The sequence below is a fragment of the Pristiophorus japonicus genome, unplaced genomic scaffold (genome assembly GCF_044704955.1).
Source record: "Pristiophorus japonicus isolate sPriJap1 unplaced genomic scaffold, sPriJap1.hap1 HAP1_SCAFFOLD_29, whole genome shotgun sequence".
NCBI classification, from domain to species: Eukaryota; Metazoa; Chordata; class Chondrichthyes; family Pristiophoridae; genus Pristiophorus; species Pristiophorus japonicus.
This window is the reverse complement of record NW_027252668.1, coordinates 4,915,246-4,941,378: the sequence shown is the minus strand read 5'-3', so window position 1 is coordinate 4,941,378 and position 26,133 is coordinate 4,915,246. Positions and strand designations below refer to the sequence as shown.

Below are 26,133 nucleotides of genomic sequence, written 5' to 3'. Positions count from 1 at the left end.
ATCAGCCACGATCTTATTGAATGGCGATGCAGGCTCGAAGGGCCAAATGGCTTACTCCTGCAGCTATTTTCTATGTTTCTATGTTACCCACCCTATAGTGTCCTTTGGTCCTGTACCCTTACTTCTAGAGTCCTGTGCCCCTCCACCAACACCTATAGGGCCATGTGCCCCTCTACCCACTCCTATAAGGTGATGTGCCCCTATACCGACCCCTAAAGGGTCCCATGCCCCTATACCCGCCACTATAGGGTCCCGTGCTATTATCCCCCCCCCCATAGGGTCGTGTGCCCCTAAACTCATCCCTATAGGGTCCCGTGCCACTATAGCCACCCCTATAGTGTCCCGTGCCCTTATACCCACCCCTAGAGTGTCATGTGCTCCTATACCCACCCCTATAGGGTCTCTTACCCCTATTCTCACCATTTAGGGTCCCATTTGTCAAAGTCAGAAAGCCAGGTGGTGAAGGATAGAATACCGGAGCCTAATCTTCAGACACACACTTTTTATGTTGAATTCGGTCATCACTAACAAAGCAGTAGCAAGTGTCCCCTTTAATAGGGCTCAACCAATAACCCGCAAGTTAAATAAAATGAAACCCAATTTAAATGAAACTTAACAAATCAAATCAGAATTTTGTTTCTGGGGGTGATGAAGTCCACCGGTCATGGAATGCCTCGAGCGTGTCGGTGGACACCGTGTGCTCCATCTCCAGGGACACCCGGGCGTGAATGTAACCGCGGGGAAGAGAAGGGCGGGGGAGAGAGACAGGTGGAGGGCGGGTGTCGGGGAGAAGGGACAGAGACAGGGAGACAGTGAAGCCTGCTCCTTGAGAGCTCAGATGCCTGTGCCTGACCCACGATTACCCACAGGAGCAGCAACAGGAAAGTAGAAGGTTTATCCGGAGCTGGTGGGAATGGGGCAGTAAGGTGGACCCGGACAGACCCAGCTGTGAACCCTCCTCACACTCTGCCCGAACTCTCACCAGTAGTGAGAACGTCCCAGGCAGTGCCGAGCGACACAGTGCCGTGCCAAGTGAAGGAAGCTGTACTGTGCTGTGCTGACTCACCTCTTTCACTTTCACTTTCACATGCTCAGAATTCACTCCCTGACCCAGTTTCGGGGAAAACAAGAAGCGCCGCCCTGCATTCTCAGTGCAGAGATATCACCTTATAGGTCTGCTGGCCCTCGTTCATGGGGCCCTTTACCCACTGCTATAGGGTATCGTGCCCCCTTTACTCACTCCTATAGGCTCCTGTGCCCCCTATGCCCGCCCCCAAAGCGTCCTGCCCGCTATACACACCCTATGGAGTCCTGTGCCCCTAATCCCACCCTATAGGGTCCCTTGGACATGTATCCTCCCGTCTAGGATCCTGTGCCCTTCTACCCACCCCTATAGTGTGATGTGCCCCTATACTCACCCCTATTGGGTCCCGTGCCCCTATTTCCACCCCTATAGGATCTCACGCCTTTCTTCCCTCCCCTCTAGGGTCCTGGGGCCTTATAACCAACTCCTATATGTTCCTGTTCCCCCGTACCCATCCCTATAGGGTTCTGTGCCCCTGTACCCACCCCAATGGGGTACCGTGCCCCTATACCCACCTCTATAGGGTTCCGTGCCCTTACACCCACCCCTGCCCCTATACGCACCCCATAGGGTCCTGTGCACCAATACTCACCCCTATAGGATCCCACGCCCCTCTTCCCTCCCCTCTAGGGTCCTGTGCCCCTATACACACCGCTATATGGTCCTATTCCCAATACCCGCCCCTATAGGGTGCTGTGCCCCTATATCCACCACTATAGGGTCCCGTGCCCCTATAGCCACCCCTGTAGGGTCCCGTGCCCCTATACCCACCCCTGTAGGGTCCCGTGCCCCTATACCCACCCCTGTAGGGTCCCGTGCCCCTATGCTCACCCCTGTAGGGTCTTGTGCCCCTATGCTCACCCCTATAGGGTCACGTGCCCCTATACCCACCCCTATAGGATCCTCTATGCTCACCCCTATAGGGTCCCGTGCCCCTATACCCATCCCTGTAGGATCCCCTGCCCCTATGCCCATCCCTATATGGCCCTGTTCCCCGTACCCGCCCCTATAGGGTGCTCTGCCCCTGTAGGGTTCTGTGCCCCTATACCCTGTGCCCCTGAAGGGTCCCGTGCCCCTATAAACCCTCCCATATAGGGTTCCGTGCCCTTACACCCACCCCTAGAGTGCCACCTGCCCCTATACGAACCCATAGGGTCCCGTGCCCCTATACTTACCCGTATTGGATACCGTGCCCCTATTTCAACCCCTATAAGATTCCGTGCCCCTCTTCCAAACCCTCTAGGGTCCTGTGCCCCTATACCCACCCCTATATGCTCCTGTTCCCCGTATCCACCCCAAAAGGGCGCTGTGCCCCTTAACTACCCTATAGGGTCCTGTGCCCCTATACCCATCCCTATAGGGTTCAGTGCCCCTATACCCACCGCAATAGGATTCCGTGCTGCTATATCCACCCCTATAGGGTCCAGTTCCTCCATATCCACCCCTATAGGGTCTCGTGCCCGTATACCCGCCCATATAGGTCCCGTGCCACTATACCCACCTCTATAGGGTCCCGTGCCCTGATACCCACCCCTGTAGGGTCCCGTGCCCCCATGATCACCCCTATAGGGTCCCGTGCCCCTATAACCACGCCAATAGGGTTGCATGCCCCTATATCCACCCCTAAAAGTTCCAGTGCCTCTGTATCCACCCCTATATGGTCTTGTGCCCTATACCCACCCCTATAGTGATCCGTGCCCCTTTACCTACCCTATAAGGTCCCGTGTCCCTATACCCACCCCTATGGGTTCTGTGCCCCTATATCCTCCCCTATATTTTCCCGTGCCCCTATACTCACCCTTTAGGGTCCCTCCTGTCAAAGTCAGAAAGCCAGGTGGTGAAGGATAGAATACCGGAGCCTAATCTTCAGACACACACTTTTTATGTTGAATTCGGTCATCACTAACAAACCAGTCAGCAAGTGTCCCCTTTAATAGGGTTCAACCAATAAACCGCAAGGTAAATGAAATTAAACCCAATTTAAATGAAACTTAAGAAATTAAATCAGAATTTTGTTTCTGGGGTGATAAAGCCCCTCCGGTGCCCACCGGTCACGGAACACCTCGAACGTGGAGGTGGACACCGTGTGCTCCATCTCCAGGGGCACCCGGGCGTGAACGTAACCGCGGGGAAGAGAAGGGCAGGGGAGAGAGACAGACAGAGGGATAGAGACAGGCAGAGGGAGAGAGACAGGCGGGTGTGGGGGAAAAGGGGCAGAGACAGGGAGACAGTGAAGCCTGCTCCTTGAGAGCTCAGATGTCTGTACCTGACCCATGATTACCCTCAGGAGCAGCAACAGGAACGCAGCAGGTTTACCCGGAGCTGGTGGGGATGGGGCAGTAAGGTGGACCCGGACAGACCCAGCTGTGAACCCTCCTCACACTCTGCCCGAACTCTCACCAGTAGTGAGAACGTCCCAGGCAGTGCCGAGCGACACAGTGCCGTGCCAAGGGAAGGAAGCTTTACTGTGCTGTTCTCACTCACCGCTTTCACTTTCACATGCTCAGAATTCACTCCCTGACCCAGTTTCGGGGAAAACAAGAAGCGCCGCCCTGCATTCTCACTGCAGATACATCACCTTATAGGTCTGCTGACCCTCGTTCATGGTGCCCTTTACCCACCCCTATAGGGTATCGTGCCCACTTTACCCACATCTTTAGGGTCCAATGTCCCTTTTCCCATCCCATAGGATCCCATGTCCCCTATGCCCGCCCCTATAGCGTACCGTGCCCGCTATACCCAACATATGGTATCCCGTGCCCCTATACCCACCCCTATAGGGTCCCGTGCACCTTTACCCACCCCTATAGAGTCCCGTGCCACTATATCGACCCTTATAGGGTCCCGTGCCCCTATACCCACCCCTATAGGGTCCCGTGCCCCTATACCCACCCCTATAGGGTCCCGTGCCACTATACCCACCCCTATAGGGTCCCGTGCCCCTATACCCACCCCTGTAGGGTCCCGTGCACCTTTACCCATCCCTATAGCGTCCCGTGCCCCTATACCCACCCCTGTAGGGTCCCGTGCACCTTTACCCACTCCTATAGAGTCCCGTGCCCCTATACCCACCCCTATAGAATCCCGTGCCCCTATACCCACTCCTATTGGGTTCCTCCTGTCAAAGTAAGAAAGCCAGGTGGTGTGGGATAGAATACCGGAGCCGAATCTTCAGACACACACTTTTTATGTTGAATTCGGTCATCACTAACAAACCAGTCAGCAAGTGTCCCCTTTAATAGGGTTCAACCAATAAACAGCAAGTTAAATGAAACTACACCCAATTTAAATGAAACTTAACAAATAAAATCAGAATTTTGTTTCTGGGGATGATAAAGCCCCTCCGGTGCCCACCGGTCACGGAAGGCCTCGAGCATGGCGGTGGACACCGTGTGCTCCATCTCTAGGGACACACGGGCGTGCACGTAACCGCGGGGAAGAAAAGGACAGGGGAGAGAGACAGGCAGAGGGAGAGAGACAGGGGAGAGAGACAGGCAGAGGGAGAGGGACAGGTGGGTGGCGGGTGTGGGAGAGAAGGGACAGAGAGAGGGAGACAGTGAAGCCTGCTCCTTGAGAGCTCAGATGTCTGTACCTGACCCACGATTACCCTCAGGAGCAGCAACAGGAACGCAGCAGGTTTACCCGGAGCTGGTGGGGATGGGGCAGTAAGGTGGACCCGGACAGACCCAGCTGTGAACCCTCCTCACACTCTGCCCGAACTCTCACCAGTAGTGAGAACGTTCCAGGCAGTGCCGAGCGACACACTGCCGTGCCAAGGGAAGGAAGCTGTACTGTGCTGTGCTGACTCGCCGCTTTCACTTTCACTTTCACATGCTCAGAATTCACTCCCTGACCCACAGTTTCGGGGAAAACAAGAAACGCCGCCCTGCATTCTCAGTGCAGTTACATCACCTTATAGGTCTGCTGGCCCTCGTTAATGGGGCCCTTTACCCACCCCTATAGGGTCCAGTGTCCCTTTACCCACCTCTATACGGTCCCGTGTCCCCTATGCCCGCCCCTATAACGTCCTGTGTCCCCTATACCCACCCTATAGGATCATGTGTACCTATACCCACACCAAAAGGGTGCTGTGCCCCTATATCCACCCCTATAGAATCCTGTGTACCTATACCCATCCCTATAAGGTCCTGTGTACCTATACCCACCCCTATAGGGTCCTGTGCCCCTATAGACGCCCCTTTAGGCTCATGTACCCCTATAGGTTCCTGTGCCCTTTTCCCTTTCCGATAGGGTCCCTTGTTAATATACGCACCCTTTAGGGTCCCATGCCCCTATACTCACTCACTACAGTCTCGCGACCCTATACCCATCCCTATAGGATCCCATGCGCCTATAGTCAACCCCACATGGACTGTTCCCGTATACTCACCCTTTAGGGTCCCTCCTGTCAAAGTCAGAAAGCCAGGTGGTGTAGGATAGAATACCGGAGCCTAATCTTCAGACACACACTTTGTATGTTGAATTCAGTCATCACAAACAAACCAGTAGCAAGTGTCCCCTTTAATAGGGCTCAACCAATAAACCGCAAGTTAAATCAAATTAAACTCAATTTAAATGAAACTTAACAAATAAAACCAGAATTTTGTTTCTGGGGGTGATGAAGTCCCTCCAGTGCCCACCGATCACAGAAGGCCTCGAGCGTGGCGGTGGACACCGTGTGCTGCATCTCCAGGGACACCCGGGCGTGAATGTAACCACAGAAGAGACGCAGTCAACCAGGTCCCTCAAACACCCGCTGCCTAGACCTGTAAATGGCTATCTTGGCCTAGCCCAGGAATAGTCCAACAAGGTGTCCCACCAACCTGCCTGGACCTGTTAATGGCCACCTTGGTCAGGTCCAGGAGCAATCCCACAAGGTGTCGCATGACCTGCCTGGACCTGTTAATGGCCACCTTGGTCAGGTCCAGGAGCAGTCCCATGAGGTGGCCAATTGACCTGCCCGGACCTGTTAATGGCCACCTTGGCCAAGCCCAGGAGCAGTCACATGAGGTGGCCAATTGACCTGCCCGGACCTGTTAATGGTCACCTTGGCCAGGTCCAGGAGCAGTCCCATGAGGTGACCAATTGACCTGCCCGGACCTGTTAATGGTCACCTTGGGCAGGTTCAGGAGCAGCCCCATGAGGTGGCCCTCCAACCTGCCCGCTTCCCTCTGTACCGGGTGAACAAGCATCGGGAGCAAGGGACTGAAGTACAACCAAGGATTGAGAAGCTGCCCCTTCAAAAATTGGAAGAGGGGCTACAACATCTCGCACTCAACATATGAATGGAACACGGACTCCTCCAGGCCGCAGAAATTGCAGGCAGCCTGGGAGTCCATGAACCTACTTAAAGATTTGTTGCACAGGACTGCTCCGTGCAAACCCCCCCCACGCCAAGTCCCCACTAGGAAAGGGGAGGACTCCCACGTGTGGAGACCTCCACTGGGGACCCCGCCTCCTCCGGTTGGCAAGATTGTATCCGGACAGCAGACGAGGATGACAAAGTGTAGAGTGTGTAAGAGCAGCCTGCACAGAACACCCCTCCGTGCAGAGCGGAAAGGCACGGCAGGGATCTCCGAGAGGCGGCTCATATCAAAGCATGGTTACAGCACAGAAGGAGGCCATTTGGCTCATTGAGCCTGTGCTGGCTCTCAGCAAGAGCACCTCAGCTAGTCCCACTCCCCCGCCCTTTCCCTGAAACCCTGCAAATATTTATCCTTTAGGTACTTAACCAACTCCCTTTTGAAAGCCACCATTGAATCTGCCTCCACCGCCCTTTCAGGCTGTGCATTCCAGATCCGAACCACTCGCTGCGTAAAACGTTTTTCCTTATGTCGCCTTTAGTTCTTCTGCTAATCACCTTTAATCTGTGTCCTCTGGTTCTTGAACCTTCCGCCAATGGGAACAGTTTCTCTCGATCTAGGCTGTCCAGACCCCTCAGGATTTTGAACACCTTTATCAAATCTCCTCTCAACCTTCTCTGCTCTAAGGAGAACAATCCCACCTTCTCCAGTCTCTCCATGTAACTGAAGTCCCCCATCCCTGGAACCATTCTGGTCAATCCTTTCAGCACCCTCTCCAAGGCCTTCACATCCTTCCTAAAGTGCGGTGCCCAGAATTGGACACAATACGCCAGCTGGGGTCTAACCAGTGTTTTATAAAGGTTCATCATAACTTCCTTGCTTTTGTAGTTTGCCTCTATTTAAGAAGCCCAGGATCCCCAAAACTTTTTTAACTGCTTTCTTAATCGGCCCTGCCACCTTCAACGATTTGTGCACATATATCGCAGTTCATGCACCGCTTCTAGAATTGTACCCTTTAGTTTATATTGCCTCTCCTCATTCTTCCAACCAAAATGTATCACTTCACACTTTTCTGCGTTAAATTCCAACAAATCCCCTTGAAGTCTATCACAATCCCGTTCGCAGTTCACTACACTTGGTCTATCACTATCCACATCACAGTTCACGACACTTGGTCGACCACTATCGCACTCACAGTTCACTACACTTGGTCTATCACTATCACCCTCACAGCTCTCAACACTTGGTCTATCACTATCCCTCACAGTTCACTACACTTGGTCGATCACTATCCCTCACAGCTCACAACACTTGGTCTATCACTATCTCCCTCACAGTTCACTACACTTGGTCTATCACTATCCCTCACAGTTCACTACACTTGGTCTATCACTATCCCCCTCACAGTTCACTATACTCGGTCTATCACTAGCCCCCTCACAGTTCACTACACTTGGTCTATCACTATCCCCCTCACAGTTCACTACACTCGGTCTATCACTAGCCCCCTCACAGTTCACTGTACTTGGTCTATCACTATCCCCCTCACAGTTCACTATACTTGGTCTATCACTATCCCTCACAGTTCACTGTACTTGGTCTATCACTATCCCCCTCACAGTTCACTGTACTTGGTCGATCACTATCCCTCACAGCTCACAACACTTGGTCTATCACTATCTCCCTCACAGTTCACTACACTTGGTCTATCACTATCCCTCACAGTTCACTACACTTGGTCTATCACTATCCCCCTCACAGTTCACTATACACTACACTTGGTCTATCACTATCCCCCTCACAGTTCACTACACTCGGTCTATCACTAGCCCCCTCACAGTTCACTGTACTTGGTCTATCACTATCCCCCTCACAGTTCACTATACTTGGTCTATCACTATCCCTCACAGTTCACTGTACTTGGTCTATCACTATCCCCCTCACAGTTCACTGTACTTGGTCTATCACTATCCCCCTCACAGTTCACTACACTTGGTCGATCACTATCCGTCACAGCTCACAACACTTGGTCTATCACTATCTCCCTCACAGTTCACTACACTTGGTCTATCACTATCCCTCACAGTTCACTACACTCGGTCTATCACTATCTCCTTCACAGTTCATTACATTTGGTCTATCACTATCCCCCTCACAGTTCACTACACTCGGTCTATCACTATCTCCCTCACAGTTCATTACACTTGGTCTATCAGTATCCCCTCACAGTTCACTACACTCGGTCTATCACTATCCCTCACAGTTCACTACACTTGGTCTATCACTATCTCCCTCACAGTTCACTACACTTGGTCTCTCACTATCCCCCTCACAGTTCACTACACTTGGTCTATCACTATCCCCCTCACAGTTGACTACACTCGGTCTATCACTATCTCCCTCACAGTTCACTACACTTGGTCTCTCACTATCCCCCTCACAGTTCACTACACTTGGTCTATCACTATCCCTCACAGTTCACTACACTTGGTCTATCACTATCCCTCACAGTTCACTACACTCGGTCTATCACTATATCCCTCACAGTTGACTACACTCGGTCTATCACTATCCCTCACAGTTCACTACACTCGGTCTATCACTATCCCTCACAGTTCACTACACTTGGTCTATCACTATCCCCCTCACAGTTCACTACACTTGGTCTATCACTATCTCCCTCACAGTTCACTACACTTGGTCTCTCACTATCCCCCTCACAGTTCACTCCACTTGGTCTCTCACTATCTCCCTCACAGTTCACTATACTTGGTCTCTCTCTATCTCACTCACAGTTCACTACACTTGGTCTATCACTATCCCTCACAGTTCACTCAACTTGGTCTATCACTATCCCTCACAGTTCACTCAACTTGGTCTGTCACTATCCCTCACAGTTCACTACACTTGGTCTATCACTATCCCTCACAGTTCACTACACTTGGTCTGTCACTATCCCTCACAGTTCACTACACTTGGTCTATCACTATCCCCCTCACATTTCAATAAACTTGGTCTCTCACTATCCCTCACAGTTCACTACACTTGGTCTATCACTATCCCCCTCACAGTTCACTACACTAGGTCTATCACTATCCCCGTCACAGTTCACTACACTTGGTCTATCACTATCTCCCTCACTGTTCACTACACTTGGTCTATCACTATCCCCCTCACAGTTCACTACACTTGGTCTATCACTATCCCCCTCACAGTTCACTACACTTGGTCTATCACTATAGAAACATAGAAACATAGAACATAGGTGCAGGAGTAGGCCATTCGGCCCTTCTAGCCTGCACCACCATTCAATGAGTTCATGGCTGAACATGCAACTTCAGTACCCCATTCCTGCTTTCTCACTATACCCCACAGTTCACCACAGTTGATCCATCACTATCCCTCACAGTTCATAAGAACAAAAGAACATAAGAATTTGGAACAGGAGTAGGACATCTAGCCCCTCGAGCCTGCTCCGCCATTCAACAAGATCATGGCTGATCTGGCTGTGGACTCAGCTCCACTTACCCGCCCACTCCCCATAACCCTTAATTCCCTTATTGGTTAAAAATCTATCTATCTGTGATTTGAATACATTCAATGAGCTCGCCTCAACTGCTTCCTTTGGCAGAGAATTCCACAGATTCACAACCCTCTGGGAGAAGAAATTCCTTCTCAACTCAGTTTTAAATTGGCTCCCCCGTATTTTGAGGCTGTGCCCCCTAGTTCTAGTCTCCCCGACCAGTGGAAACAACCTCTCTGCCTCTATCTTGTCTATCCCTTTCATTATTTTAAATGTTTCTATAAGATCACTCCTCATCCTTCTGAACTCCAACGAGTAAAGAGCCAGTCGACTCAATCTATCATCATAAGGTAACCCCCTTATCTCCGGAATCAGCCCAGTGAATCGTCTCTGGATCCCCTCCAAAGCTAGTATATCCTTCCTTAAGTAAAGTGACCAAAACTGCACGCAGTACTCCAGGTACGGCGTCACCAATACTCTGTACAGTTGCAGCAGGACCTCCCTGCTTTTGTACTCCATCCCTCTCGCAATGAAGGCCAACATTCCATTCGCCTTCCTGATTACCTGCTGCACCTGCAAACTAACTTTTTGGGATTCATGCACAAGGACCCCCAGGTCCCTCTGCACCACAGCATGTTGTAATTTCTCCCCATTCAAATCATATTCCCTTTCACTGTTTTTTTTCCAAGGTGGATGACCTCACACTTTCCGACATTGTATTCCATCTGCCAAACCCTTAGCCCATTCGCTTAACCTATCTAAATCTCTTTGCAGCCTCTCTGTGTCCTGTACACAACCTGCTTTCCCACTAATCTTTGTGTCATCTGCAAATTTTGTTACACTACACTGTCCCCTCTTCCAAGTCATCTATGTATATTGTAAACAGTTGTGGTCCCAGCACCGATCCCTGTGGCACACCACTAACCACCGATTTCCAACCCGAAAAGGACCCATTTATCCCGACTCTCTGCTTTCTGTTAGTCAGCCAATTTTCTATCCATGCTAATACATTTCCTCTGACTCTGCGTACCTTTATCTTCTGCAGTCACCTTTTGTGTGGCACCTTATCGAATGCCTTTTGGAAATCTAAATACACCACATCCATCGGCACACCTCTATCCACCATGCTCGTTATATCCTCAAAGAATTCCAATAGTTAAACATGATTTCCCCTTCATGAATCCATGTTGCATCTGCTTGATTGCACTATTCCTATCTAGATGTCCTGCTATTTCTTCCTCAAGGATAGCTTCAAGCATTTTTCCCACTACAGATGTTAAACTAACCGGCCTATAGTTACCTGCCTTTTGCCTGCCCCCTTTTTTAAACAGAGGCGTTACATTAGCTGCTCTCCAATCCGCTGGTACCTCCCCAGAGTCCAGAGAATTTTGGTAGATTATAATAAATACATCTGCGATAAATTCCGCCATCTCTTTTAATACCCTGGGATGCATTTCATCAGGACCAGTGGACTTGTCTACCTTCAGTCCCATTAGCCTGTCCAGCACAACCTCCCTAGTGATAGTGATCATCTCAAGGACCTCCCTTCCCACATTCCTATGACCAGCAATTTTTGGCATGGTTTTTGTGTCTTTCACTGTGAAGACCGAAGCAAAATAATTGTTTAAGGTCTCAGCCATTTCCACATTTCCCATTATTAAATCCCCCTTTTCATCTTCTAAGGGACCAACATTTACTTTAGTCACTCTTTTCCGTTTTTATATATCTGTAAAAGCTTTTACTATCTGTTTTTATGTTTTGCGCAAGTTTACCTTCGTAATCTATCTTCCATTTCTTTATTGCTTTTTTAGTCATTCTTTGCTGTTGCTTAAAATTTTCCCAATCCTCTAGTTTCCCACTAACCTTGGCCATCTTATACGCATTGGTCTTTGATTTGATACTTTCCTTTATTTCCTTGGTTATCCACGGCTGGTTATCCCTTCTCTTGCCGCCCTTCTTTTTCACTGGAATATATTTTTGTTGAGCGCGATGAAAGAGCTCCTTAAAAGTCCTCCACTGTTCCTCAATTGTGCCACTGTTTAGTCTGTGTTCCCAGTCTACTTTAGCCAACTCTGCCCTCATCCCACTGTAGTCCCCTTTGTTTAAGCATAGTACGCTCGTTTCTGACACAACTTCCTCATCCTCAATCTGTATTACAAATTCAACCATATTGTGATCACTCATTCCGAGAGGATCTTTCACGAGGAGATTGTTTATTTTTCCTGTCTCGTTACACAGGACCAGATCGAAGATCGCTTGCTCCCTTGTAGGTTCTGTAACATACTGTTCTAAGAAACAATCCCGTATGCATTCTATGAATTCCTCCTCAAGGCTACCCCGTGGAATTTGATTTGACCAATCGATATGTAGGTTAAAATTCCCCATGATTACTGCCGTTCCTTTTTCACATGCCTCCATTATTCCCTTGATTATTGTCCGCCCCACCATGAAGTTATTATTTGGGGGCCTATAAACTACGCCCACCAGTGACTTTTTCCAACTTAGTATCTCCAATCACCGTCCACAATGATTCAACATTTTGTTCATTAGAGCCAATATCGTCTCTCACAATTGCCCTGATATCTTTCTTTATTAACAGAGCTACCCCACCTCCTTTCCCTTCATGTCTATCTTTCCGAATTGTCAGATACCCCTGTATGTTTAATTCCCAGTCTTGGCCACCCTGCAACCACGTTTCTGTAATGGACATCAAATCATATCCATTTGTTATGATTTGTGCCGTCAACTGATTTACTTTATTTTGAATGCTGCGTGCGTTTAGGTAGAGTGTTTTAATACTAGTTTTTAAACCATGATTTTTAGTTTTGACCCCTCCTGCAGTCCCTTTATATTGATACATATTGTCCCTTCCTATCACCTTGTGGTTTACACTTACCCCAAGTGCTACTCTGCTCTGTTGCCTCCTGCCTTTTGCATTCTTTCTTGGGATCCTGTTCATCTGAGCTCTCACCCATTCTAACCAGCTCAGAGCCCTCTCCTGTGTTCCAAATATTCCTTGCATTGAGGCACCGAGCTTTCATGCTTGCCTTTTTATTACACTTTGATCCTTTAGAATTTTGCTGTACAGTGGCCCTTTTTGTTTTTTGCCTTGGGTTTCTCTGCCCTCCACTTTTACTCATCTCCTTTCTGTCTTTTGCTTTTGTCTCTTTTTTGTATCCCTCTATCTCCCTGCAATGGTTCCCATCCCCCTGCCATATTAGTTTAACTCCTCCCCAACAGCACTGCACTTGGTCTATCACTACCCCCTCACAGTTCACTACACTTGGTCTATCACAGACCCTCACAGTTCACTGCACTTGGTCAATCACACTCTCCCTCACAGATCACTACACTTGGTCTATCAATCTCTCCCTCACAGTTCACTACACTTGGTCGATCACTATCCCCCTCACAGTTCACTATACTTGGTCTATCACTATCCCCCACAGTTCACTACACTTGTTCTATCACTCTCCCTCACAGTTCACTACACTTGGTCTATCACTATCCCCCTCACAGTTCACTACACTTGGTCGATCACAATCCCTCACAGTTCACTACACTTGGTCTATCACTATCCCTCACAGTTCACTACACTTGGTCTATCACTATCCCTCACAGTTCACTACACTTGGTCTATCACTTTCCCCCTCATAGTTCACTAGACTTGGTCTATCACTATCCCTCACAGTTCACCACACTTGGTCTATCACTATCCCCCTCACAGTTCACTATACTTGGTCTATCACTATCCCCCTCACAGTTCACTACACTTGGTCTATCACTCTCCCTCACAGTTCATTACACTCGGTCTATCACTATCCCTCACAGTTCACTACACTCGGTCTATCACACTCTCCCTCACAGTTCACTACACTTGGTCTATCACGATCGCTCACAGTTCACTACACTTGGTCTATCACTATCTCTCACAGTTCACTACACTCCGTCTATCACACTCTCCCTCACAGTTCACTACACTGGCTCTATCACTATCGCTCACAGTTCACTACATTTGGTCTATCACTGTCCCTCACAGTTCACTACACTTGGTCTATCACTATCCCCCTCACAGTTCACTACACTCGGTCTATCACTCTCCCTCACAGTTTACTACACTTGGTCTATCAATATCCCTCACAGTTCACTACACTTGGTCTATCACTAACCCTCACAGTTCACTTCACTTGGTCTCTCACTATCCCTCACAGTTCACTTCACTTGGTCTCTCACTATCCCCCTCACAGTTCACTACATTTGGTCTATCACTATCCCTCACAGTTCACTACACTTGGTCTCTCACTATCCCCCTCACAGTTCACTACACTTGGTCTATCACTATCTCCCTCACAGTTCACTACACTTAGTCTATCACTAACCCCCTCACAGTTCACTACATTGGTCTATCACTATCCCCCTCACAGTTTACTACACTTGGTCTATCACTATCCCCCTCACAGTTTACTACACTTGGTCTATCACTATCCCCCTCACAGTTCACTACACTTGGTCTATCACTATCCCCTCACAGTTTACTACACTTGGTCTATCACTACCCCCTCACAGTTCACTGCAGTTGGACCATCGCTATCCCCCTCACAGTTCATAACAATTGGTCTATCACTATCTCCCTCACAGTTCACTACACTTGGTCTATCACTAACCCCTCACAGTTCACTACACTTGGTATATCACTATACCTCACAGTTCACTACACTTGGTCTATCACTATATCCCTCACAGTTCACTACACTTGGTCTATCACTATTCCCCTCACAATTCACTACACTTGGTCTATCACTATCTCCCTCACAGTTCACTACACTTGGTCTATCACTATCCCTCACAGTTCACTACACTCGGTCAAACACTATCCCTCACAGTTCACTACACTTGATGCATCACTATCCCTCACAGTTCACTATACTTGGTCTATCACTATCCCTCACAGTTCACTCCACTTGGTCTATCACTATCCCCCTCACAGTTCACTACACTTGGTCTATCACTAGCCCCCTTACAGTTCACTACACTTGGTCTATCACTATCCCCCTCACAGTTCACTACACTTGGTCTATCACTAGCCCCCTTACAGTTCACTACACTTGGTCGATCACTATCCCTCACAATTCACTACACTTGGTCTATCACTATCCTCACAGTTCACTACACTCGGTCAATCACTATCCCTCACAGTTCACTACACTTGATGCATCACTATCCCTCACAGTTCACTATACTTGGTCTATCACTATCCCTCACAGTTCACTCCACTTGGTCTATCACCATCCCCCTCAGAGTTCACTACACTCGGTCTATCACTAGCTCCATCACAGTTCTCTACACTTGGTCGATCACTATCCCTCACAGTTCACTACACTTGGTCTATCACTATCCCTCACAGTTCACTACACTTGGTCTATCACTATCCCTCACAGTTCACTACACTTGGTCGATCACTATCCCTCACAGTTCACTTCACTTCGTCTATCACTAGCCCCCTCACAGTTCACTACACTTGGTCGATCACTATCTCCCTCACAGTTCACTACACTTGGTCTATCACTATCACCCTCACAGTTCACTACACTTGGTCTATCACTATCCCTCACAGTTCACTACACTCGGTCTATCACTATCCCCCTCACAGTTCACTACACTTGGTCTATCACTATTCCCCTCACAGTTCAATACACTTGGTCAATCACTATCTCCCTCACAGTTAACTACACTTGTTCTATCACTATCCCTCACAGTTCACTACACTTGGTCTATCACTAGCCCCCTTACAATTCACTACACTTGGTCTATCACTAGCCCCCTTACAGTTCACTACACTTGGTCTATCACTAGCCCGCTTACAGTTCACTACACTTGGTCTATCACTATCCCTCACAGTTCACTACACTCGGTCTATCACTATCCCCCTCACAGTTCACTACACTTGGTCTATCACTATTCCCCTCACAGTTCAATACACTTGGTCAATCACTATCTCTCTCACAGTTAACTACACTTGTTTTATCACTCTCCCTCACAGTTCACTACACTTGGTCTATCACTATCCCGCTCACAGTTCACTAAACTTGGTCTATCACAATCCCTCACAGTTCACTACACTTGTTCTATCACTATCCCTCACAGTTCACTACACTTGGTCTATCACTAGCCCCCTTACAGTTCACTACACTTGTTTTATCACTCTCCCTCACAGTTCACTACACTTGGTCTATCACTATCCCCATCACAGTTCACTACACTCCGTCTATCACACTCTCCCTCACAGTTCACTACACTTGGTCTATCACTATCGCTCACAGTTCACTACATTTGGTCGATCACTGTCCCTCACAGTTCACTACACTTGGTCTATCACTATCCCCCTCACAGTTTACTACACTTGGTCTATCACTATCCCCTCACAGTTCACTACACTCGGTCTATCACTATCTCCCTCACAGTTCACTACACTTGGTCTATCACTAACCCCCTCACAGTTCACTACATTGGTCTATCACTATCCCTCACAGTTCACTACACTCGGTCTATCACTATCCCCCTCACAGTTCACTACACTTGGTCTATCACTATCCCCTCACAGTTCACTGCACTTGGTCTATCACTATCTCCCTCACAGTTCACTACTCTTGGTCTGTCACTATCCCCCTCACAGTTCACTACACTTGGTCTATCACTATCCCTCACAGTTCACTTCACTTGGTCTCTCACTATCCCCCTCACAGTTCACAACACTTGGTCGATCTCTATCCCTCACAGTTCACTACAGTTGGTCTATCACTATCCCTCACAGTTCACTTCACTTGGTCTCTCACTATCTCCCTCACAGTTTACTACACTTGGTCTATCACTATCCCCTCACAGTTCACTGCACTCGGTCTATCACTTTCTCCCTCACAGTTCACTACACTTGGTCTATCACTAACCCCCTCACAGTTCACTACATTGGTCTATCACTATCCCTCACAGTTCACTACACTTGGTCTATCACTCTCCCTCACAGTTCATTACACTCGGTCTATCACTATCTCTCACAGTTCACTACACTCGGTCTATCACTATTCCCCTCACAGTTCAATACACTTGGTCAATCACTATCTCCCTCACAGTTAACTACACTTGTTCTATCACTCTCCCTCACAGTTCACTACACTTGGTCTATCACTATCCCGCTCACAGTTCACTACACTTGGTCTATCACAATCCCTCACAGTTCACTACACTTGTTCTATCACTATCCCTCACAGTTCACTACACTTGGTCTATCACTAGCCCCCTGACAGTTCACTACACTTGGTCTATCACTATCCCCATCACAGTTCACTACATTTGGTCGATCACTATCCCTCACAGTTCACTACACTTGGTCTATCACTATCCCTCACAGTTCATTACACTTGGTCTATCACTATCGCTCACAGTTCATTACACTTGGTCTATCACTATCCCTCACAGTTCGCTACACTTGGTCTATCACTATCTCTCACAGTTCACTACACTCCGTCTATCACTCTCCCTCACAGTTCATTACACTTGGTCTATCACTATCTCCCTCACAGTTCACTACACTTGGTCTATCACTATCGCTCACAGTTCACTACATTTGGTCGATCACTGTCCCTCACAGTTCACTACACTTGATGCATCACTATCCCTCACAGTTCACTATACTTGGTCTATCACTATCCCTCACAGTTCACTCCACTTGGTCTATCACTATCCCCCTCACAGTTCACTACACTTGGTCTATCACTAGCCCCCTTACAGTTCACTACACTTGGTCTATCACTATCCCCATCACAGTTCACTACACTTGGTCGATCACTATACCTCACAGTTCACTACACTTGGTCTATCACTATCTCTCACAGTTCACTACACTCGGTCAATCACTATCCCTCACAGTTCACTACACTTGATGCATCACTATCCCTCACAGTTCACTATACTTGGTCTGTCACTATCCCTCACAGTTCACTCCACTTGGTCTATCACCATCCCCCTCACAGTTCACTACACTTGGTCTATCACTAGCCCCCTTACAGTTCACTACACTTGGTCTATCACTATCCCTCACAGTTCACTCCACTTGGTCTATCACCATCCCCCTCACAGTTCACTACACTTGGTCTATCACTATCCCCCTCACAGTTCACTACATTTGGTCGATCACTATCCCCCTCACAGTTCACTACACTCGGTCTATCACTAGCCCCCTCACAGTTCACTACACTTGGTCGATCACTATCTCCCTCACAGTTCACTACACTTGGTCTATCACTATCTCCCTCACAGTTCACTACACTTGGTCTATCACTATCCCCCTCACAGTTCACTACACTTGGTCTATCACTAGCCCCCTTACAGTTCACTACACTCGGTCTATCACTAGCCCCCTCACAGTTCACTACACTTGGTCGATCACTATCTCCCTCACAGTTCACTACACTTGGTCTATCACTATCTCCCTCACAGTTCACTACACTTGGTCTATCACTATCCCTCACAGTTCACTACACTCGGTCTATCACTATCCCCCTCACAGTTCACTACAGTTGGTCTATCACTATTCCCCTCACAGTTCAATACACTTGGTCAATCACTATCTCCCTCACAGTTAACTACACTTGTTCTATCACTATCCCTCACAGTTCACTACACTTGGTCTATCACTAGCCCCCTTACAGTTCACTACACTTGGTCTATCACTATCCCCATCACAGTTCACTACATTTGGTCGATCACTATCCCTCACAGTTCACTACACTTGGTCTATCAATATCCCTCACAGTTCACTACACTTGGTCGATCACTATCTCCCTCACAGTTCACTACACTTGGTCTATCACTATCTCCCTCACAGTTCACTACACTTGGTCTATCACTATCCCCCTCACACTTCACTACACTTGGTCTATCACTATTCCCCTCACAGTTCACTACACTTGGTCTATCACTAGCCCCCTTACAGTTCACTACACTTGGTCTATCACTATCCCTCACAGTTCACTACACTCGGTCTATCACTATCCCCCTCACACTTCACTACACTTGGTCTATCACTATTCCCCTCACAGTTCAATACACTTGGTCAATCACTATCTCCCTCACAGTTAACTACACTTGTTTTATCACTCTCCCTCACAGTTCACTACACTTGGTCTATCACTATCCCGCTCACAGTTCACTACACTTGGTCTATCACAATCCCTCACAGTTCACTACACTTGTTCTATCACTATCCCTCACAGTTCACTACACTTGGTCTATCACTAGCCCCCTTACATTTCACTACACTTGGTCTATCACTATCCCCATCACAGTTCACTACATTTGGTCGATCACTATCCCTCACAGTTCACTACACTCCGTCTATCACACTCTCCCTCACAGTTCACTACACTTGGTCTATCACTATCGCTCACAGTTCACTACACTTGGTCTATCACTATCCCCCTCACAGTTTACTACACTTGGTCTATCACTAACCCCCTCACAGTTCACTACATTGGTCTATCACTATCCCCCTCACAGTTCACTACACTTGGTCTATCACTATCCCTCACAGTTCACTACTCTTGGTCTGTCACTATCCCCCTCACAATTCACTACACTTGGTCTATCACTATCCCCTCACAGTTCACTACTCTTGGTCTGTCACTATCCCCCTCACAGTTCACTACACTTGGTCTATCACTATCTCCCTCACAGTTCACTACACTTGGTCTATCACTAACCCCCTCACAGTTCACTACATTGGTCTATCACTATCCCCCTCACAGTTCACTACACTTGGTCTATCACTATCCCCCTCACAGTTCACTGCACTTGGTCTATCACTATCCCTCACAGTTCATTACACTCGGTCTATCACTATTCCCCTCACAGTTCACTACACTTGGTCTATCACTATCCCCCTCACAGTTCACTTCACTTGGTCTCTCACTATCTCCCTCACAGTTTACTACACTTGGTCTATCACTATCCCCTCACAGTTCACTACACTCGGTCTATCACTATCTCCCTCACAGTTCACTACACTTGGTCTATCACTAACCCCCTCACAGTTCACTACATTGGTCTATCACTATCCCCCTCACAGTTCACTACACTTGGTCTATCACTATCCCCCTCACAGTTCACTGCACTTGGTCTATCACTATCCCTCACAGTTCATTACACTCGGTCTATCACTATCCCCCTCACAGTTCACTACACTTGGTCTATCACTATCCCCCTCACAGTTCACTACACTTGGTCTATCACTATCCCTCACAATTCACAGCACGTGGTCTATCACAATCCCTCACAGTTCACTTCACTTGGTCTCTCACTATCTCCCTCACAGTTCACTACACTTGGTCTATCACTATCGCTCACAGTTCACTACATTTGGTCTATCACTGTCCCTCACTGTTCACTACACTTGTTCTATCATTATCCCCCTCACAGTTCACTACACTTGGTCTGTCACTATCCCTCACAGTTCACTACACTTGGTCTATCACTATCCCTCACAGTTCACTACAGTTGGTCTATCACTATCCCTCAAAGTTCACTTCACTTGGTCTATCACTATCCCCCTCACAGCTCACTTCACTTGGTCTAACACTATCCCTCACAGCTCACTACACTTGGTCTATCACTATCCCTCACAGTTCACTACACTTGGTCTATCACTATCCCTCACAGCTCACTACAGTTGGTCTATCACTATCCCTCAAAGTTCACTTCACTTGGTCTATCACTATCCCCCTCACAGTTCTCTACACTTGGTCTATCACTCTCCCCCTCACAGTTCACTACACTTGGTCCATCACTATCCCTCACAGTTCATAAGAACAAAAGAACATCAGAATTAGGAACAGGAGTAGGCCATCTCCCCCCTCGAACCTGCTCCGCCATTCAACAAGATCATGGCTGATCTGGCCGTGGACTCAGCTCCACTTACCCGCCCGCTCCCCATAACCCTTAATTCCCTTATTGGTTAAAAATCTATCTATCTGTGACTTGAATACATTCAATGAGCTTGCCTCAACTGCTTCCTTTGGCAGAGAATTCCACAGATTCACAACCCTCTGGGAGAAGAACTTCCTTCTCAACTCGGTTTTAAATTGGCTCCCCCGTATTTTGAGGCTGTGCCCCCTAGTTCTCATCTCCCCGACCAGTGGAAACAACCTCTCTGCCTCTCTCTTGTCTATCCCTCTCATTATTTTAAATGTTTCTATAAGATCACCCCTCATCCTTCTGAACTCCAACGAGTAAAGACCCAGTCTACTCAATCTATCATCATAAGGTAACCCCCTCATCTGTGGAATCAGCGAAGTGAATCATCTCTGGACCCTCTCCAAAGCTTGTATATCCTTCCTTCAGTAAGGTGACCAAAACTGCATGCAATAGTCCAGTTGCGGCCTCACCAATACCCTGTACAGTTGCAGCAGGACTTCCCTGCTTTTGTTCTCCATCCCTCTCACAATGAAGGCCAACTATATGTCCCGCTATTTCTTCCTTCAGGATAGCTTCAAGCATTTTCCCCACTACAGATGTTAAACCAACCGGCCTATCGTTACCTGCCTTTTGTCTGCCCCCTTTTTTAAATAGAGGCGTTACATTAGCTGATTTCCAATCCGCTGGTACCTCCCCAGAGTCCAGAGAATTTTGGTAGATTAGAACGAATGCATCTGCTATAACTTCCGCCATCTCTTTTAATACCCTGGGATGCATTTCATCAGGACCAGGGGACTTGTCTATCTTGAGTCCCATTAGCCTGTCCAGCAAATCCCCCCTAGTGATAGTGATTGTCTCAAGTCCTCCCTTCCTACATTCCTGTGGCCAGCAATTTTTGGCATGGTTTTTGTGTCTTCCACTGTAAAGACCGAAGCAAAATAATTGTTTAAGGTCTCAGCCATTTCCACATTTCCCCTCACAGTTCACTACAATTGAAGTCGATCACTCTCCCCCTCGTAGTTCACTATACTCCCAAGTTTTGTGCTATCTCCAAATTTTGAAATTGCACATTGTACACCCAAGTCTAAGTCATTAATATACATCAAGAAAAGCAGTGGTCCTAGTACTGACCCCTGGAAACACCACGGTATACCTTCCAGCAGTCCAGAAAACAACCGTTCACCACTACTCTCTGTTTCCTGTCACTTAGACAATTCTGTATCCATGCTGCCACTGTCCCTTTCATCCCATGGACTTCTACTTTGCTGGCACTTTATCAAACACCTTTTGGAAATCCATGTACACCACATCAACCCCATGGCCCTCATCAACCCTCTCTGTTACCTCATCAAAATGCTCCATCAAGTTGGTTAAATACGATTTGCCTTTAACGAATCTGAGCTGGCTTTCCTTAATTAATCCGCACCTATCCTAGTGACTGTTAGTTTTGTTCGTGATTACTGTTTCTGAAAGCTTCCCCATTACCAAGGTTAAACTGACTGGCCTGTATTTGCAGGGTTTATCTTTACTCCCTTATTTGAACAATTGTGTAATATTTGTCATTCTCCAGTGCTCTTGCACCACCCCCGAATCTGTGGAGGATTGAAATATTATGGCCAGTATCTCTGCAATTTCTGCCTTCAATACCCTCAGGATCCTAGAATGCATCCCATCCACTCCTGGTGATTTATCTATAAGTACAACCAGACTTTCTAATGCCTCTTCTTTATCAATTATTATCTTGGAAACGTGTCTCCACTACCTCCTCCTTCACTATGTCTATGGCAGCATCCTCTTCCTTGGTGAGGACAGATGCAAAGTGCTCAGTTAGTACCTCAGCCATACCCTCTGCCTCCATACATAGGTCTCCATTTTGGTCCCTAGTCGGCCCCACCCTTCCTCTTACTACCCTTTTACTATGTATTTGCCTATAGAAGACTTTTGGATTCCCTTTTATGTTGGCTGTCATTCTATTCTCATATCCTCTCTTGGCCCCTCTTATTTTCTTTTGCACTTCTCCTCTGACCTTTCTATATATAGCCTGATTCTCAGATATATTTGTAATCTGACATACGCGCTCTTTTTTTGCTTCATCATATTCTCTATCTGATTCGTCATCCAAGGAGCTCTCAAATTAATTTCCCTAACTTTTCCCCTCGTGGGAATGTACCTCGACTTGACCCAAACTATTCCCTCTTTAAAGGCACCCCATTGTTCCGCTCTAGTTTTGCCCATCAATCTATGATTCCAGTTTACCCGGGCCAGATCTGTTCTCATCCCACTGAAATTGGCCTTGCCCCAGTTAAACATTTTTACTCTAGATTGCTCCCTAGCTAATCTAAACCTTATGATCACTGTTCCCTAAATGTTCCCCTACTGACACTTACTCCCTTAAACCTACCTCATTCACCGGAACCAGACCCAGCAATGTCTCCTCCCTCGTCGGGCTGGAAACATACTTATCAAGAAAGTTTTCCTGAACACACTTCAAAAATTCTTCCCCCATCTGCCCTTTACACTATTACTATTCCAGTCCATATTAGGTTGGTTGAAGTTCCCCATTATTATTACTCTATAGTTCTTGCACCTCTCTGTAATTTTTCTGCAAATTTGCTCCTCCATATCTTTACCACTATTTGGTGGTCTATAGAATAAACCTAATAGTGTAATGGTATCTCTACTATTTCTTAACTCTAACCATCTTTCCAAAATCTACCAAAATTCTCTGGACTCTGGGGAGATACCAGCGAATTGGAAAGCAGCTAATGTAATGCCTCTGTTTAAAAAAGGGGGCAGACAAAAGGCAGGTAACTATAGGCCGGTTAGTTTAACATCTGTAGTGGGGAAAATGCTTGAAGCTATCATTAAGGAAGAAATAGCGGGACATCTAGATAGGAATAGTGCAATCAAGCAGACGCAACATGGATTCATGAAGGGGAAATCATGTTTAACTAATTTACTGGAATTATTTGAGGATATAATGAGCATGGTGGATAGAGGTGTAGTTAGATTTCCAAAAGGCATTCGATAAAGTGCCACACAAAAGGTTACTGCAGAAGATAAAGGTACGCGGAGTCAGAGGAAATGTATTAGCATGGATAGAGAATTGGCTGGCTAACAGAAAGCAGAGAGTCGGGATAAATGGGTCCTTTTCGGGTTGGAAATCGGTGGTTCATGGTGTGCCACAGGGATCGGTGCTGGGACCACGACTGTTTACAATATACATAGATGACCTGGAAGAGGGGACGGAGTGTATTGTAACAAAATTTGCAGATGAGACAAAGATTAGTGGGAAAGCGGGTTGTGTACAGGACACAGAGAGGCTGCAAAGAGATTTAGATAGGTTAAGCGAATGGGCTAAGGTTTGGCAGATGGAATACAATGTCGGAAAATGTGAGGTCATCCACCTTGGGGAAAAAAACAGTAAAAGGGAATATTATTTGAATGGGGAGAAATTACAACATGCTGCGGTGCAGAGGGACCTGGCGTTCCTTGTGCATGAATCCCAAAAAGTTAGTTTGCAGGTGCAGCAGGTAATCAGGAAGGCGAATGGAATGTTGGCCTTCATTGCGAGAGGGATGGAATACAAAAGCAGGGAGGTCCTGCTGCAACTGTATAGGGTATTGGTGAGGCCGCACCTGGAGTACTGCGTGCAGTTTTGGTCACCTTACTTAAGGAAGGATATACTAGCTTTGGAGCGGGTCCAGAGACGATTCACTAGGCTGATTCCAGAGATGAGGGGGTTACCTTATGATGATAGATTGAGTAGACTGGGTCTTTACTCGTTGGAGTTCAGAAGGATGAGGGGTGATCTTATAGAAACATTTAAAATAATGAAAGGGATCGACAAGATCGAGGCAGAGAGGTTGTTTCCACTGGTCGGGGAGACTAGAACGAGGGGGCACAGCCTCAAAATACGGGGGAGCCAATTTAAAACCGAGTTGAGAAGGAATTTCTTCTCCCAGAGGGTTGTGAATCTGTGGAATTCTTTGCCGAAGGAAGCAGTTGAGGCGAGCTCATTGAATGTATTCAAATCACAGATAGATAGATTTTTAACCAATAAGGGAATTAAGGGTTATGGTGAGCGGGCGGGTAAGTGGAGCTGAGTCCACGGCCAGATCAGCCATGATCTTTTTGAGTGGCGGAGCAGGCTCGAGGGGCGAGATGGCCTATTCCTGTTCCTAATTCTTATGTTCTTATGTATATAGATTCTGTCCTTGACCTCTGCAGGACATCCTCCCTCTCCAGCACTGTAACATTCTCCTTAACCAATACTGCCACTCCACCTCCTATTTTTCCTGAACATCTTATAACCAGGTAATACCCAATCCTGCCCTTTCCTGAGCCAGGTCTCAGTTAATGCCACAACATTATATTCCCATGTAGCTATTTGTGCCTGCAGCACACTTACCTTGTTTACTATGCTTTGTGCGTTCACATACATATACTAAGCCCATCTTAGACCATCCTGTGTTCTCTCTTAGGTGGACTCCACCTCCCCATCCCCTGATCCACAAGGGCACGGTCTGATTTGGAAAATGTTTGACACACTGCTTTAGATTACTCCAGGATCGACTCGACCTTCCTCATCATTGTCACTGAGTTTACTTCAGTGTCCAGGACACATCGAACCCTCCATTGGTTGCTGCTGGGCTTGTTCCAGTATCTGAGACACATTGAACCCCCTCACGGCTGGGGCTTTTTCACACACACTCTCCCTTTATCTCTTTATTACCATCCCTACTTGTTTCCTCTGCCCCGGCGAGCGGAGGTGAGAATTCCAGTCTCTGAATCCTGGGTTGACATCCAGTGAGGTTCTGGTGCCCAATGGGAGCAGACTGTCAACCCGCCCCCCCCCCATCGTATCTAGCCGGACCCTCCTGGTCGGGCGGAGTTCGTCAGGCTGAGAACCAGTCCATATAGAAATGGTCTTCCTTATGGAGTCCAACTACTGGGTGTAAAAACAGTGGAAGTAATGAGTTGCCTCATTTGTAAAATAATAATTCTCGAGATGTCGCTGTCAAGGCCGGCATTTATTGCCCATTCCCTTGTGTTAGATCTCTTAATTTCCAATGAAATACGAACTTCGATTGTAGTTTTAATGTCACTTTATTTCTGGCAGCTGTAAGAAGCTCTTGGCTTTAAGCCAGGTCTTTGTCCTTCTGAGACCACATGGTCAAAATGGCTGTACTTATACCTAGATCAATTTACAGAAAAGAACTCGCCTTCTTTGACCTTATTGGCTCAATTAATAGTCT

General features: G+C 47.4%; 1 protein-coding gene across 1 annotated transcript in view; it reads right to left on the bottom strand.

Moving 5' to 3' along the window:
- Nucleotides 1-3,539, bottom strand: part of LOC139248239 (interferon-inducible GTPase 5-like) — a 51,169-nt gene extending 47,630 nt beyond the window's left edge. The window contains exon 1 of the mRNA XM_070871987.1: nucleotides 3,351-3,539. The gene's annotated coding sequence lies outside the window, so the exon portion shown is untranslated. The remainder of the gene's footprint in view (nucleotides 1-3,350) is intronic.
- Between the last annotated feature and the right edge of the window lie 22,594 nt (nucleotides 3,540-26,133).